Below are 16,612 nucleotides of genomic sequence, written 5' to 3'. Positions count from 1 at the left end.
TCCCATAACTTTTTTGAAAGAAAAAAACCCATCGGACTCAGAGGAGGAATGTGCTGATCAGTCTTAATTTGGTTGTTCAAAGTTATGATCATGTTTTATAGGATAATGTAATCTTGTTGCATGCAATACAGCTGGACACCAGCACAAATGCCCTTGCGGTAGAAGGCATGTCCATTAAGTAGTGCCCTCTTCTTTTGTGTAAGTAAAGGATAGGCATGCACTATCATTGGCAGAGGGCAGAATGCTGCCATTCACAGTTCATCTATCACAAGTTTATTTTATTTTTCTTTGTCTGTCTTTACAGTTATCCCTTCTATATCTGTTTTTTTCTGGCTTCTTCAGGTTTTATCTGGTCCTCTTCTCTGTTACTCTTCTTCCTCATTAGGCAGAGATCCACCAATCAACACTGGCATTCTAGCTTTTACATGCTGCCCATTGCTGTCCTGTAAACACGAAGGAGAACTGAGCAAGTCAGCAGGTGGCAAAGAAGAATAACACTTATGGACTTGGTGGAGTCTATTAATGATGACCTTTTGTTGGCATATCAGGTGCTTGACTGTGTCAGTCACAGATAATGGCCTTGACTGGCATAAGGGCTGATGTTTTGCAAACTAATAAAGAGGTAACTTGCTTTTCCTGTTGATACTTCGGCATTTTTCAAGAGACAAGCAGAAAAATGCACTCCCGAATGATAAACAGGGAACTAAACCTGTTGCACTATCCCCATGAGACTCCTGTTTGCCTGAAGTCAGGAATGACTGTTTGTTTTGTAGAAGCAGAAAGGGAATCTGCTCACAGTAGTGAAGCAACTTACTTCAAGATAGAAATCGTTGTTTGCTAGGTAGAAGCACCGTGCTTTCTCTTCTCCTTCCTCTCCCGTTATTTTTATTTTGTAATATGATAGCGCGTCATTCTGTTGCAATATAACTTTTGAAAGAGATGCGGTAGAATTTAATATGCTAACTACTGTTAATGTATTGGGAATCTCTCCTTTCCTTTCTGCCTCTCAAATCAGATCAGGAAGATTTTGAGACGCACAAGAGATTAAACCCAAGTTTTGTCTGTGGAAATAGTTTCTTCTGAGGGAAACATACCATTCTGTCTTCCATTAGTAACATGATGCTTCATTTTTAAGGTCACATGTTGCAAAAATAATCACATTTGTTCTCAAGTGGAGAATAATAATGATGACTATTGAAAGCCTGAGGTGAGGGAACTCTTCCAACCCATTTTGATATATGCTTTAAGCCATTTATATGTTTTAAGCCATTTTAAGCTAGATAATGTCACCAAGACACTATTCTCAATAGCAATAGCACTCAATAGTATTTAGACTTATTTACTGCTTCAAGGTGCTTTACATCTCTCTCTAAGTGGTTTACAGAGTCAGCATATTTCCCCCAACAATCTGGGTCCTCATTTTACTGACCTTGGAAGGATGGAAGGCTGAGTCAAACTTGAGCCAGTGAGACTCAAACTGCCGAACTGCTGGCATCCAGCAGTCTGCAGAATTAGTGTGCAATACTGCATTCTAACCACTATGTCACCATAGCTCTTGATTCAGCTAGATGTCAATTGAATTGCTGGCATAAAAGCAAACAGGGAAAAATGAAAAGAGAATGGATAAAATTATGCATAGAGTGATGTGCTTTTTAACATTTTTTGCCATAAATAAATATACGTAGAGTACCAAAAGCAGTTTTTTTTTCTTACACTTATAACATTAGATTTAGGATAAATAAAGGAGTACTGTGTATGGTTTATGGTTAACTTATGGCAAGATAAGACGAAGACGGCATAGCATACTTAGTTTGAAGACTTGTGTTTTAAAGGTGGTTTATTCCTTAGCAGCTGTGAAAATGCATGAATTTTTCTCCTTCATGTGCTGTGTGTGAGCTTCTTGAGACATTTGATTGGTCGTTGTGGGCTAAATGGATCCTTAATCTATTGGTAGGATGGGTGGCTACTATTAGAGTAGCTGACTTACAAGCCTAACTATGTTACAGTACAGGGTCATAATGACTTTGACTTTCTTCCTAAACCAATATGATAGATGAATAATCAACTCTTTGAATATTGCGGCAATCCAGAGACTCCATGCCAATTGCTACAAATGGGAATATCTACTTAGATCAATACAGCTGGTCGAAGTGACCTGTTTATTATAACGTTTTGTCCTTGTAGTCATATCAGATCTTGAAATCCTTAGGAGGAAGAGAACTACAACTTTTGCCTGCAGACACAGATATTTAGGAAATTAAATGTTCTGACCTTTCTTCTTAAAGTGGTTCTTGTGCCCATTTTGAATTTTATCTGGAATAAAACAGACATGTTGTACTCTTATCAGGCTATGGATCAATACATTTGCTATAGAGAATTAGAGTCATAGAGAAAAAAATTGTTTGTATATTTGGGTTAGCTATATAATTGTTTGTCATGGCAGTGTGGCATTTAATAAAGTGAAGAAAGAGACTGTCCACTTTAACTAGTTAAAAGGTTAACCGTAAGAAGCAGCTGTGATTTAATTCCTTATTGAGAATATTACTGAGTTCATTGTATGCTCTTTTAAAATCCTATGAAAATAACACATGCTTTAGGTTCTTCTCCCCCAAGAGAAAAATAATCTTTGGGTGAGCATCTTTTTTCATGCTGGTATGCTCATCTGTTTATATCTTTTTTGCCTCTAGCTCTCTTCTCATGATTCTACTCTTTTCTCATATCTCTTTTATCTCTGACCTCCCCCACAATAGGAAAAATAATGCATCTGCACTAAAAAAAAATTGCCTAAGGAATTCATTTATCTTCTCTTGCAATGCTCTGGAAGTAGAGGACAATAGCAGAAGAGACTTAGTTCCTTAAAATTATTACTTTACTCTGATTCTTGAGGACATTTCCAGTGCTGAGATAAACTGAAATGCTAAAGGAAGTTGTATGACTACTTTATAAATAAAACTAATTAATTTATGAGGGTTAGGCTTGGTAAGAAATGAATGTGGGTTAAAATTAAAGTATTACATAGTGGCGTATTTCAAGTAAAACTGATAGAAACTTGCAAGATAGAACTTTATAACATGATCATTTGAATTGGAAAAAACAGTAAAATAAACAAAATTAAATCTTACTCAAATGGAAAGGTTGGATTTGCTTAGTTTTGACTCTTTCATAAAATCTGGTTTACTTTTGAGATTGCCATACTGATGTTTTTTTTTTGTTTTTTTTTTGTTGTTTTGTTCCAGATTTTTTGGATCAATATTTACTTTTATTGTAATGTGTTTATAATAGCAAAAAATGACTTTGCTCCCAACTTGTCTAGGTAACAGCTTCTGATAACAATTTTACTGTACATGCAAAATTTGATTGTGGCCCCACAATTCAGGAATCTGTCCCCTGTAGGGTTAGACCTGATTTGCAGGATGCAAATCTAGTACTTAGTTCTGAAACTAAGGGATGATACTAAAAGTGCATTGAACTGCCTAATAAACTTACTAATGGCCTTTTGTTTTTGCTGGTTTAGAATTCATTAACATTTAAGAATTTAAGAATGATGTCAGCCAGGATACAGCTTGATTTATCTGTCATCAGCAGGGTAGATTACATTGTGCTGGGGAAAATTTCTACATTTATAGAGATCCCTGCTGACTTTCATTTATGAGTTACTGGAAAAATGAAGTTTAGAAATGCCCAGAAACCATTTGATTACATTTGTGGTATAGAAAAATGTACTTTTGTGGGAATTATTTTTGCCTTGGTTTATACCATTTTGTGTTCTTAGGTAGACTTGGCAAAGTTGAATTGTTTCAATACTTAGAAAGCAATGAAGGCTTTGGATTAGACCTAGAGAGTTAAACCCTAACCCTAACCCTAACCCTAAATCTTCCCTATGAAATCTCTTTCACTGGCCTGGAACCAGTCACAGTTTAAACCCAATCTATCTCGCAGAATTGTTTGGGGAAAAACAAAGAAGGAATACTATGTACAAATAAGAAATATGTAAAAAATATTTAGAATTTTGATATTATTCACATTTTATTTATATTAAATTAGTAATGTGTTTGAGCTACAGTACTATTTCATTTTTAATTAATTAAAATGTATAAATTGCTGCAGATTAGGCTAGGAAAGATATTGTTGGTAAGTGTGGAATATATATAATAAAGATCAAGCCAAGCAAACAGCAACAAGTTGGCATACAATCACAGATAGACTGTATAAGCTTTTAGGATACACATTTAGAATTTTGAGGAAGGGTCAAAAGCACAATTACACAAAGGCTATTTATAATATAATATAAAGTTCCTCCTTGGAGTCAACTCCAGGTTTCCACATATCTTGTTTCCATCTCCAAGCCTCCCCAAAAGCCAGAGAGCAATAATGTGAATAGTTTTGGACTGTTTTGTGCTTTTGGATCGATAAAATATCCCTTTCTTATTTTCCTTTGCTTTCCTGATGTAATGAGGAATTCTAGTTTCCACCATCCATCATCACCATATTGCTCATTTTGGAGCCTCAGCATTTCATTCTGAAGTGCTCATAGCCACCTGAAAGTAATGTTAATTTTTAAAAAGATGAATCCATCAAGTACTGTTGCAGAATGAAACATGCATTCACAAAAGTGCCGAGGGGCATCATATTGTTCACCATAAATATTGGTGGGCAATTAGGAAGTATATATCAATTAATTCACCTCATTCAGGATTTATAGTTTACTTTTTGTTATGTTGTTCAAGACATAATTTGATTGCACAGATACCCTATTGTGGGCTGAAGCAGCTTTATACTCAAAGCTTTCTCCTTGAGCTCATTTATTTATGTCAATGAGCTAATCAGTAGAGTAGTTTTTACAAAGTTCTTGATTTTCTGAGCTCACGTATCCCTTCATTTTTATGTGAACTTCATTGGATTAGAAGATCTGTTTCTGTTTTTGCATTCACTTCGAGTTACAGTGCAGTACTGGGAGTACATTGTAGGTTTGTCAGGCTCATTAACAGAAAATGGTGTTGGAGTCTATGCTGTTCTAATTGGGATGGCTTTTAATGATGCCAGAAAAAGAAAGTAATTATGGCATTAAAGCCCATTTATAATCACTGAAACCAACCAACCACCCCTGTCCATCAAAAGGTATTTTCTCAGGTTTGTTGGATCTATATAACACTGGCCTGAATGTTTCTGAGGTGAATATTGCTGAGACATTAAAATGCACATGGAACTACAGCATGATGCTTGCCAGATGGTTCTCTGGAAATTGACATCTGGGAGAACTGGCACTACAGGTAGAGATCAAAGCAAGAAGCAGTCTTTCAATGGGGAAAGGAACAATTGAGCATGTGGCACAGTTGAGGCAAAAAACTAGAGGCAAGAAGCACTGGATATCAATTAATCTTTGCTTGCCTGAACAGTAATGTTTAAGATAGAGACAGGGAAACATTTTGCATGTTTTGCTTTTGGAGGACAAAGCTTAAATTGGATAGAGTGATGGCACATAGTGGACAGAGCCAGCATGTTACGGATTTTGCTCTCAATTGGGGATGGTTTTTCTTTTAAAATAATCTTGAGTAGCCTATTTTGAAGCTTATATTACTGTTTTCATTTACTTCAAAACAGCAGGAAACCAGACCAGTGATTTTTGGTAATTGTAATTGGAAGATAGCCTGGGAACTGTAGAAAAGAGTGCTGGAGGCTTTAGCCCTGAGGTTTCAGGTTTGGGCAACAGCGCTTGTCTTTGAAGTGATTTAATGTTGGCCGGCCATAACCAGGAAGAGTTGTAATTTTGAGAACAGGTCATAATCACTTTTTCAATGGCTGTTATAACTTTGAACTGTCAATAAATAAATGGTTGTAACTTAAGGACTACTTATATGTTTGTATTATGTTGTATTATTATTGATGTTGTTTTAATTGTTGATTGGGAACTGCTCAGAGTTTGACATAAGATGAATGGCTATATAATTGTTTTAAATAAATAAAATGGGTGCATGTAAAGCTACCTTAGGGGAACATTCATTGTACCTGTTAGAAAATATATTTCTTTCAAATAATTAATTGGTATTGTTGGAGATCCTTTGATTTCCAACAGTACTGATAAGATGCTAACTAAGCAAGACCCCCTATAAAAAACTGATGTATCTTCTGTGCTTCTTAATTGAGTGTACCCCAGCTTCCTTATGATACTTTATGACCGTAATAAATATTTGGCTTGAAATCATCTTACTTTTGAAAATAGGTGGCTTAAATAACTTTTCTATATACCTAAGATTAGGGAGAAGTGCTTGCAAGAAGATTTTTCTGAGTTTAGTCTTTGTTAAGAATATGGTTCTAGCAAGATGTATGTGGTATAGGGCAGTGGTGGGTTGCTCCCGGTTCAGCCCGGTTCAGGTGAGCTGGTAGTGGTGATGATGTGACGTCAGCGAACCGATTCTCTATGACAGTGAGCTGGGCCCTCCTGCCCACCCCCGCGTTATACCTACCTTTATTTGTTGTTTTTTAGCCCAGCTGATAGGCGTGGCAGAATGGATTGCTGCATGTAAGCTGGGCAGAAATCTAATGCACTTGCGCAGAGCACAAGTTCGGGGTGCGTGTGAGCGAAGCCAGCATGCGCACAGTGATCGCACGCAAAACGCATGTGCGAAGAGAACCGGTGGTAACACCAGTTGGAACCCACCTGCTGAAGTAGGGGATTGGATTAGAAGACCCTCCAAGATCTCTTCCAACCCTGTTAATCTGTGCTCTAAAGTCTCTTAATTCAAGTTATAGTTTAAAGTGCACTTTGCATGATCACTAGAATCATTTGAGCTGTAACATAGTTTAAAGTTTTCTCCCATAGAGCACCATCTAAAGCTCTAACTAATTGTGTCACAATGTTTGCTTCTATGTACTATAATCTATTTACAGATCACATGAAATGCTCTTTGCAATACCGTGTTAAGGAAACATGGACATGAAATAACCTAGCAAGTAGAGCAGTGTTCCTTAAACTTTTTAAAGAAGTTGACTGCTTGTTGGGAAATGGCCTAGTTTTAAGCTATTTCTTAGCTCGTTTTAGAACCACACACTGTTAAATGAAGGAATTTGTTGAGAGCTGCATTTTGCTGTATTTTTTTAAAGTTAGCTTTCTCAATTTAGCTTCGCTATTGAAAAGGTGGGGTTTGGGAGGAAATAAATAGTTTAAAATAGTAACTTTCTCATATGTTTGATATCACTGATTTGTTAGCATATTTTTAAAAGTGTATTAAGAGGCTAAAACAATAGGCATCTTGTTTTGGTTTTATTTTAGACGTTCCTGTTTCTCTCCTATGATCTACTTTCTGTACTTTCCTGATTTTTTTTACTTGCTTGTGCTGACTCCTGTATGCTAAAGCTTTCTTTAGCATGATTATATTCTTTGGGATGACAGCATTTCAAACATGAATTCTACATTTTCCATAAAAGTAAATGTTTAACGGATCCTAATGTTTGGTCTCTCTGCCTTTTTTTTTTTTTTACAGGGCCACAAATCTGCATAGCAGTAATTTATTGCAGGAAATTAAATCAAGGCTAACTGCAGTGTTTGGTCTTCAGAAATTTAAATCTTTGATAGCTGATTCAATTAGAATGCCAGCAGGTAAGTACATCAAGCCTTCGGTATTTACACAAAAAGAATTGCACCTTTTTGTTTTGTACTTTTGAATTTAAAAGCATTTACTGTCCAAATGTGGTACGTCATTCTACTGTGCATAATAGTATTTATGAAATAGCTATTGCCTTTTATATTGGAAGCTGAATATGAATGTGGCTTTGGGTTACCTGCTCAATACTTTGAATTTGCCGGTGGCCTTGAGCCTACACGAAGCACATGATTTTGGAACAATTTTTAAAATCTGATTTTCTTCTAAAATAGCATATCCTGATGTTTCCCATGTTATGCTTACCTTGGCAGTGTTTCAGCTAAATGCCCCTCTTCCTTTTTTTTTTTTTTTTTAAAAAAATTTGATTTATATGCCGCCCTTCTCCGGAGATTCAGGGCGGCTTACAATGCGCTAAGCAATAGCCTTCATTCTTTTGTATATTTATACAAAGTCAGCTTATTGCCCCCACAAACTGGGTCCTCAATTTACCTACCTTAGAAAGGATGGAAGGCTGAGTCAACCATGAGCCTTGGCGAGATTCGAACCTGCAGTAATTGCAGGCAGCTGTTCTTAATAACAGGGTGCTTTAGACCACTGTACTACCAAGGCCCTTCATATCTTCATACTTAATTAGAAAAAAAACCCACTGGACTTTTTTCCATTAAGAGATCAAACCATCAATATTTGACTATTAAGATACATGCATATTTTACAGCCTCTCTCCGTGTTTACAATAGAATTTTTCAGCAATGTATAGTGCTGCTAAGAAAATGGAGTGAAGATGGAACGTTATGTATGTAACAATGGAAGTGCAAGATTCTAAATACATCCTTGTGTAAAATAATTTTCACAATGCAAGTATTTTTTTCTCTATATGTAGCACTAATGGACAATAACTATTCTGTATATATATCTTGCTGATATGCAAAGAACTGGACTACTGTTTTGCACTGAGGCCCTATGCTATGTTATATTCATAGAGGAAACCTTGGGTGCTGGCAAATGCAAGTCTTGTTCTAAGTTCTATCTATAATGAAAAGGGACAGGGCAAAAGTGGACAACTAAATACTTTTTCAGGCCATCTGTTGTTTCCAAAGTATTATTGTAGGACCTGCATCTTCTCAAAATTTCAACATTCAAATGTATCTTTAATAGTTTTAAAGTTGTTGAGAATCTGAATAGTGTAGGTGCATATATCATTGTAGTAAAAATTTCAACAGAATTAGCTAACCACAGGAAAGACTTATTTGCTGTCACCATGCTTTCACAATGCACAACTTCCACTAGCTCCTTCTTTTCTTTGCCAGGCAGGTTTATGCATTCATTGTTGGCTGGGCTTGCTGTGTATCACTTATAACAGCGGTCACCAACTGGTGGTCCGTGGACCACTGGTGGTCCGTGAGAAAACTTTGGTGGTCCACAGAAAAATTATTTGCATTTTTTATATTGCATTAAATCAGGAGTCCTCAAATTACAGCCCCTGGGCCGGATATGCGCAATGAATGTTTGTGTTGCTGCAGAGAGTCTCCCCCTTTGGATTTTTTGTGCAGGTCAGAGTGGGACAGAAATTCTGACTTGGGGTCTGCTTCAACCTCCTGGTGCGGGGCTTTGGACGAAGGCTGGAGGGAAGCATCGCTGGTTGCGAAGAGTGGGAGGGCCTTGTTCCAGTGGGACTGCCTTATGGACTGGAACTGGCTGACCATCTCAGCCCACTGAGCCTCCAGGCGCTAGTACCTGGCCTTGCACTCCTGCAGGTCTTTCCTCTGCTTGGAAAACCTATGTTCATAGTCCTCAGTGAGGTGCTTCTGCTGAGCCTCCTTCTCGGTCAGATCCAATTTGAACTGAGCCAGCTGTTTTGCCAACTCTTTCTCATGGTGGCTGCTTAGCTCCAACAATTGCTTCCTGTTGGGGCCCTAAGGAACCCGGGTGGGCAGGCGAGGAGTGGCTGGGAGGGGAGGGGCGAATAGAGGCAGATCATATTAGTGGTCTGCGGGATTTAAAATTATGAATTTAGTGGTCCCTGAGGTCCGAAAGGTTGGTGACTCCTGACTTATAAAGCTAATAGAATCAGAATTACTCTAAGACTGCTGACAATCATGGTAAGGCAATCATTTAAATAAGTTAATAACACCTATTATGCCTTTGCCGACTCTTTGAAATAGTGCAGTTTCATATGTGAGGAATAAAGATAAAAACCAGGAACAGTGCATTGCATAAATGAAATGGTCAGAGAGGCCTTATCCAGCTCTTGATTAGATGGATTTGTGTTCCATCTGAAGGAACAGAATCACACTCTGCTGATGATCCTAGATTCTCTATTTTGATGAGTAATTTACATAATCGCTGTGGCTAGGAGCACTGCTACCAACTGAAGCTAGTATGTTAGCTATGCTCATTCTTAGAAGGGGTTAGTTTGGCCACTGTGATTCATATTTTGGTTTATGATTCTGGATTCTCTGTTAGTCTGTTCATGGGACTAGTCTGGAAGCTGGATGGGGGGGGGGGCGATGAGGGAGGATACTTATGGACTCCAGACACTTCTGTTTGGGAAGCCCTCTTTAGTATATTTTTATGGGTAGATCAAAATTATCATAATTTTTTTTTTCAGATTTCAACATGAAATGTAAAATACTAAAAGTCACTTGACTAGTGGGCAACCATAAAAACTGAATAAATAAGATACATTGGTCAAAGATTATTATGACCAGTTAGTAATAGGCACAATTTTCTTTAGAATAAATAATTCATATTGCATTAGATGAATATATTTAGATACTGTATTATCAACCCACAGATTAAAGAAAGTTTTCATCCAAGAACATACGTTCTACTTTATGGGAAAAAACATTGATACGATTTTGCTGTTTTCTATATGCACCTAATTAAATATTGGGTTATCCTCAAAAGAGCATCTTGAAATATATTTGCCTCCCAGAAACTTAAAGTCTTCAGTGGACTCTGCTGAAGCTTGTTGTTTCATGATTTAGTTCATGATAGTTCTTCTTTATGATGGTGTCTGTCCTATGGAATGTCTACTATGTCATACGTGTGGCCCAGGGGTGGGTTTTATGTCTACGTGTGGCCCAGGGGTCGGTACCTTTACTACCGATTTGCAACGGGGCTGTGTGCAAGCACTTGCTTCGCTTGTGCGCATGCACGCGTGCTCTTCTGCGCAAGAGCAGAAGCTTCTGGGCATGTGCAGAAGCATTTTGATTTCGTCGAGTTCAGTGGGTGGAGCCTCCTGCCGGTTTTACTACCGGTTCTATAGAACCGGTGCGAACCGGGGGCAACCCACCACTGGTGTGGCGTCAATTTTGATGTGTTTTAGGTGTTTTAAAATAAAAACTTTTCAAATTGGCCATTCTAGCCATTTACCCATATATTGTATGTTCTTGTGATATAAATAAGTGTATATATGGATTTCTTGTATTCTTCTGTTTTTAATCTGTTTTGATCTAATGCTTTTTTAAATTACTGTAACTACTACATATTTTTTTCCAAAGAAATAGTATGTAAAGTATTCTTAGTAAGTTAGAAGGAAAAAAAATAATTGGATCAAAAAGATCTGAATATAGTCCAATGACTAATACCCTTTTCTGGACACCACTGTCCTTTGCCAGAGGAACGTATCAAGGGAATGTAACCTGTTGATTCATCCAGAATTCTCAACAGTTTTTGATAGCAATATCCTTTTGAAGAGATTGTGTGAGTTGGGGGTGTGTAGTATTGCTTTGTCCTGATTCTGTTGCTATCTCAGATTATCTCCAGGAAGTACTGGGAATTTCTGCTCAACCTCGTGACATTTGTGTTATGGGATCCTTTGGTATTTAATTCTTATCCCTATGCTATTTAACATTTGTATGAAAATATTGACTGGCATTTACCATTTTGGTTAGAATCAGGTAAAACATTGAAATGCTCAGCTACTATTTCAGATAAACTCAGGATTTTTAAAAATCTCAGATCTTCAAGGCGTTTTTTAACTCATGTCAACTGCCTGGACAAGTCCATACAGTTTTTCATGGAAAGATTTTTGGAAGTAATTTGCCATGGTCTTCTTCCAGGGGCTTGAGAGAGTGACTAGCTCCAAAGTCCCCTAATTGTCTTCATACCTAAGGAAAAAGTAAAATTCGTAGTCTTTTGGTTTCTAGCCTGGTGCCTTAAACCATTAATTAAAATGGACTCTCAAAGAGTTTTAGTCAATAATATAATTGCTACTGTAGTGAGTGGAACCGGGCATTATGATCATGTGATAACGGCTGCCCACTTTCACTGGTTCCCATTTCCCTTGAACATCTGATTTGTATAGGTGGTTTTAATCTATTAAGCAATTTATAGTAAAGTAATGCCTATTCTAGTATGTTTACATTTGAATCTTAAAATCACCTTTTGAAGTGGTGTTCTGAATGTGATAATGTGTTTTATTAATACTTGTGTACAGTTGGGTTTTCTAAGTAGTAGTTTCCTATCTTGGAATGGTTAACTCAGAGACACCTGATTGATCTACTTTTTATCCTTTTGACACTGGACAAAGCCTTCCTGCCTCCCTCTCTCTCATATAGATCTATTCACTTTATTTGGAGTTTTAATTTTCTGTATTTCTCTTTTTCTCTCTCTGCCGTTTTAGTCCCTGCTGGTTAAATTAATTGTTTATATTTTTAGTTGAAGTAATTTTTGCTTGGCACTGAGACTAATAAATAAAATTAAAAGTTCTAAAAATGCTGAAGGCATTTCTCAAATTGTTTGGAAAATACAATTTAAAAAAACCAATATATGCCATTATTTATTTGTTTGTTTATCAGATTTAGGTACCACCCATTTCGGTCTCAGAATGACTCTGTTGGCTATGAGTGAGAATGTTGGTTCCATTTTTATTTTTCAAACAAGTCGTAAGAGCTGGCTTTTACAACAGATTAATAATGCTCTTCTAGCTGTTGGAAACTTGAGATCACAAACTTGCATAAGGCCTCTGTTGTAGGATTGGAAAATTGGGCTCAAAGTGAACAGAGTCTTAGTTTTGTATGTAGCAATGAGGAATGTCTTTGTGAATGAGTTGCATTGGATAATAGGGATAGTGTTGAGAATGTACTGGTAACTTTGTAGTTTTTTGTTATACATGTACACCTTTCTCCCATAACAGTCACAAGAGCAATAGGTGTTATGATGGTTTTCATGCTTGGGAAATGTGAGTCTGTATTACACAGATGCAAAATATTGAAAACATGCATCTCATTTTGAAGGCTTAAAGTAATATACATTTGTTGAATTAACAGTACTAAATGCCATATTTAATTAATTGATTTTCAGCTTGGAGAAGACTGAGGGATACTGCAATATTTTCACACACACACACACACACACACACACACACACACACACACACACTTCATTAAAAGGATTAAGGAGAACATAAAAACCCACAAACTAATAAGAAGAAAGAAAAGAAGAAAGAAGAAAAGCTAAAAGTGCAGAAGAAAAAACAAAGAAATAGAAGCTTCCAATTTCTTTTGTAGCAAATGCATATATACAGTAATTGCAAAGTTATCTCTTACAATATGATTACGATAAAAAGCTCACTTTTTCTTCTTATGCATTTTTCTAATTGTCAACACTGTTTCCAATGGAGAATGTGAATTTCTGATGGGGAATTAGGAACGTCTGTGGAGAATTTTGGTGGAATTATGGTCTCTGAAGAGTAGCTGAGAACAGGATTGGGAGACAAATTCTGGCTGTTGCAATCTCCCCAAATCAAAGGGAAATTGTGAGATTACCTATGTGTACTCCAGATGGTGGTTCCTTCTGCATTGGCTGCAGAAACCGTAAAGTTTTTGTAGCTGGCTCAGGAGTCAAACTTCCAGGAGTTTGGTGAAGGGAGATTTCATCTGTGGCAAAGATAAAATGCCTTGTCATGATTTAAATCACCTTCTAGATTACAAATAAATAAATAAATAAATAAATCCAAGAAAAATGTTTTGACCTAAAATTTCAAGAACAATTCAAAAAAAGTTTAAGATGCAAGAAAGTTTTAAAATAAACAAGGAAACAGACTTTTTGTTTTACTTTTTCACCCTTTAAAAAGGGATAAAAAGGGTTTAATTTCAATTTTGCTTGGGTTTAATTTTTCACTAAGCCAGTTGAAGAGACCAGTCCAGCATGAGAAAGTTTGTTGGAATCTGCATAATTAAAGAGAAGACAAAGAACCAGTCTGAGATTGTGAAATGTAGTTCCTATGGAGATGTGAAGCTTGCTGTGATTGACATTATTAGGATCTACTAAAATGTAACTGTCAGAAACAAAAATACAATAAGAGAGGGGGGTTGTCTTTCTATTTTATCTGCTTGAGACATTTCTACTTTTGGATTAAAAGTGACTATTAGAAAAACGGTGAGAGGGGGTAGGAGAGTCTTGCTAGAGCTACTAGTGGAAAAAATGTTACACAAAATATACTTCAGAATTTTTTGGAACAGATGGGAAACAAATTTGGTCAGATGGAAAATAAAATGGAAACCTTTGAAAAAAAAAGGATGGATGAAAGATTTATGAAGAGAGGAAATGAGAAAATGTCAAAAAGATTGAAAGTTCTGTAAAGCAAATTTCTGGAGAGATGAAACAAAATTATGACAGAATGGAAATTTTAGAGGTAACAAAGGTTCAAAGCGGAGAGTTAGAAAGAGAATAGGATAATCTGACTTTTCATTAAGACAGAAAGAACAAGAAATGAGGAGTTGTTCTAGAGGTTCCAAATGAAAATAATCGAGAGTGGCCTATTAAACTGTTTAATGTTTTGGATTTAGAAGATATGGAGGCTGAAATTGATAAGCTTTCTAGAATAAATTCCCAGATTTACCAGAATGAGTGGGGTTATTTTGGTGCATTTTATTAGAAAGCAGATTAGATTAAGTTGTATGGCAACATTTTAATACAAGATTGAAAATGGAAAATTTAGATATAATTGTTCTGAAAGAGATTCCTATTAGAATTTTCTTTAAATGAAAAGAAAATCTCTTCCTGGCTGAAAAATTAAAACAGAAAAATTCCCAGTCTGATGGGATAAATTGGAAGGAGTGATTTTTACTTTTAAACAGCAAAAATGTAAGATGAATTTAAGCTGAATTCAGGAACTTGAAAAAGGTTTCATAGAATAGACATACTGTGAGGGTTTCTTTTTTTTGAATTGTTAGTATCTTATGAATACAGGTTTTAACTGCCCAGAATTCCAGTTTGATCATTTGGCTTATATTTCGACTGTTATTTCTCCATGGGACATAAGTGATTCTTATTAAAACTTTATGGGTACAGTTTGAAAGTTATTGAAGTGCTAGTCACCCAACGTTGTTTGCTGAGATGGACGGTTATAGAAATCAATCAATCAATCAATCAATCAAACAAATAATCCCTTTCTTATTTTGGCAGGTAAATACTTTCCTAAATTAATATTATCTTTAATGATTTTAATTTTAAATAGTGCAATTTAATTGTATAAAGTATAATTCTTGTTATTAAGGAATTTTAATATTTTTTGGAGGGAAATGTATCTTGATTGCTAATCCCATCAGAAATTGAGAATCTGGGATAATCCCAGTTTGAGAATTATAGAGTGTTTTATTCTGGAATTTATGGGCTAAAAATAGAACTTCTTTATAGCAGTGACAAAACAGTCCCTCCTCCCCCCTTTAAGACTATATTACATGGTTCCTTCTTTGCATGTTCAACCCTTTTTAATCAGCAAATTCATAAATCACCAATTCACTTTAGGGTTGCCAGGTGTCCACTATTTGAGCGGACAGTCCAGTTTTTTCACATTATGTTCACTATTTTTTTTCACAAAATAGTGGACATTTTTTTTATTCAAAAGCTTTACGATGAAATGGTACGTAATCTAAAGCTGTACAGTCTAAGAGAATAAGGGTAGGAGAATCGTGTTTTGTCTTTTTTTTCATAAGTTAGAATGAGACAAAGATCGAATATCCATTGAACTCGATTCTCCGAAAAAATTAATGATGAGATTAAAATAAAAATATATTATAAAATTATGTACAGTTCACATTTTTAAAATGTATTGTAGCTTGTGTCGACTGACCTAAAATGGCGTCGAGTGATGAGAGTGACAGTGGCGAGATTTCGAATTCTTTAAAACAAAAGAGAGGAGTGTGCAAATACACCAAAGACTGGGAAGCTACTTTTTCATGGATTACCAACAATGAAACCGACAGAACAAATATGACAGCCTACTGTAAATTGTGTCAGAAATCGTTCACAATTGAATATAATGGTATAAAAACTGTCACACAGTTTGCAAGCACAAAAAATCATTTAGATAAGGAGAAAATAGCTTCCAGCAACAAGCGAATCAATTCGTTTTTCATTGTTAAAGACTCCTCTTTCAGTGAGAAAGTGACTGTAGCTGAAATGGCTGAAACTTACCATGGGATCAAACACCATATTTCTTTCCTGGCTCAAGATTGCGGTATTAAGTTAATGAAGCAAATTTTTGATGATTCAGAAATTGTAAAAAAGATGTCTTGTGGAAGAATCAAATCATCAGCTGAGGTTTGAGGTTTTGTATCCTTTTTCTATTTTCTATTTTTCTATTGAGTTGGTTCTCAATGATCTTAAAACTGGAATTCCATTTTCTCTCTCCACTGACGCATCAAACAAGGGAAATCGCAAAATGTATCCCGTTGTTGCACAATATTTTACTTGTGAAGAAGGACTGTGTGTGAAAATTTTAGACTTTTATGAGGATTCTTTCGAAGATTCTACATCAGTAAAAAAATCAGCTGTGTCGAGTTCTTAGTGATAACGAATTGGAAATAAATAATGTTTCAGCTTACTCAGCAGATATGCATCGGTCAATTATGGAGTGAACAAATCTGTTTACCAAAAATGATTGCTGGAAAATGACAATATTGTAGCTGCTCATTGCAATAATCACATTTTACACAACAGCGCAAAAAATGCATTAAAGCAGTTATCTTTTGATATCGAAAATGTAGTGCTGAAGGTTTTTG

The 16,612-nt window shown here is 36.0% G+C and overlaps 1 protein-coding gene across 11 annotated transcripts in view; it reads left to right on the top strand.

Moving 5' to 3' along the window:
- Window positions 1-16,612, top strand: part of NCOA1 (nuclear receptor coactivator 1) — a 294,599-nt gene that overhangs the window by 34,963 nt on the left and 243,024 nt on the right. For all 11 annotated transcript variants that reach the window (XM_034421269.3, XM_034421265.3, XM_087883325.1 and 8 more), the window contains exon 2: window positions 7,482-7,597. The gene's annotated coding sequence lies outside the window, so the exon portion shown is untranslated. The remainder of the gene's footprint in view (window positions 1-7,481; window positions 7,598-16,612) is intronic.

Source organism: Pantherophis guttatus, chromosome 1, assembly GCF_059756535.1.
Source record: "Pantherophis guttatus breed Tessera chromosome 1, ASM5975653v1, whole genome shotgun sequence".
NCBI classification, from domain to species: domain Eukaryota; kingdom Metazoa; phylum Chordata; class Lepidosauria; order Squamata; family Colubridae; genus Pantherophis; species Pantherophis guttatus.
Note: the sequence above shows the minus strand (reverse complement) of the source record. Positions and strands in the feature narration are given on the sequence as shown.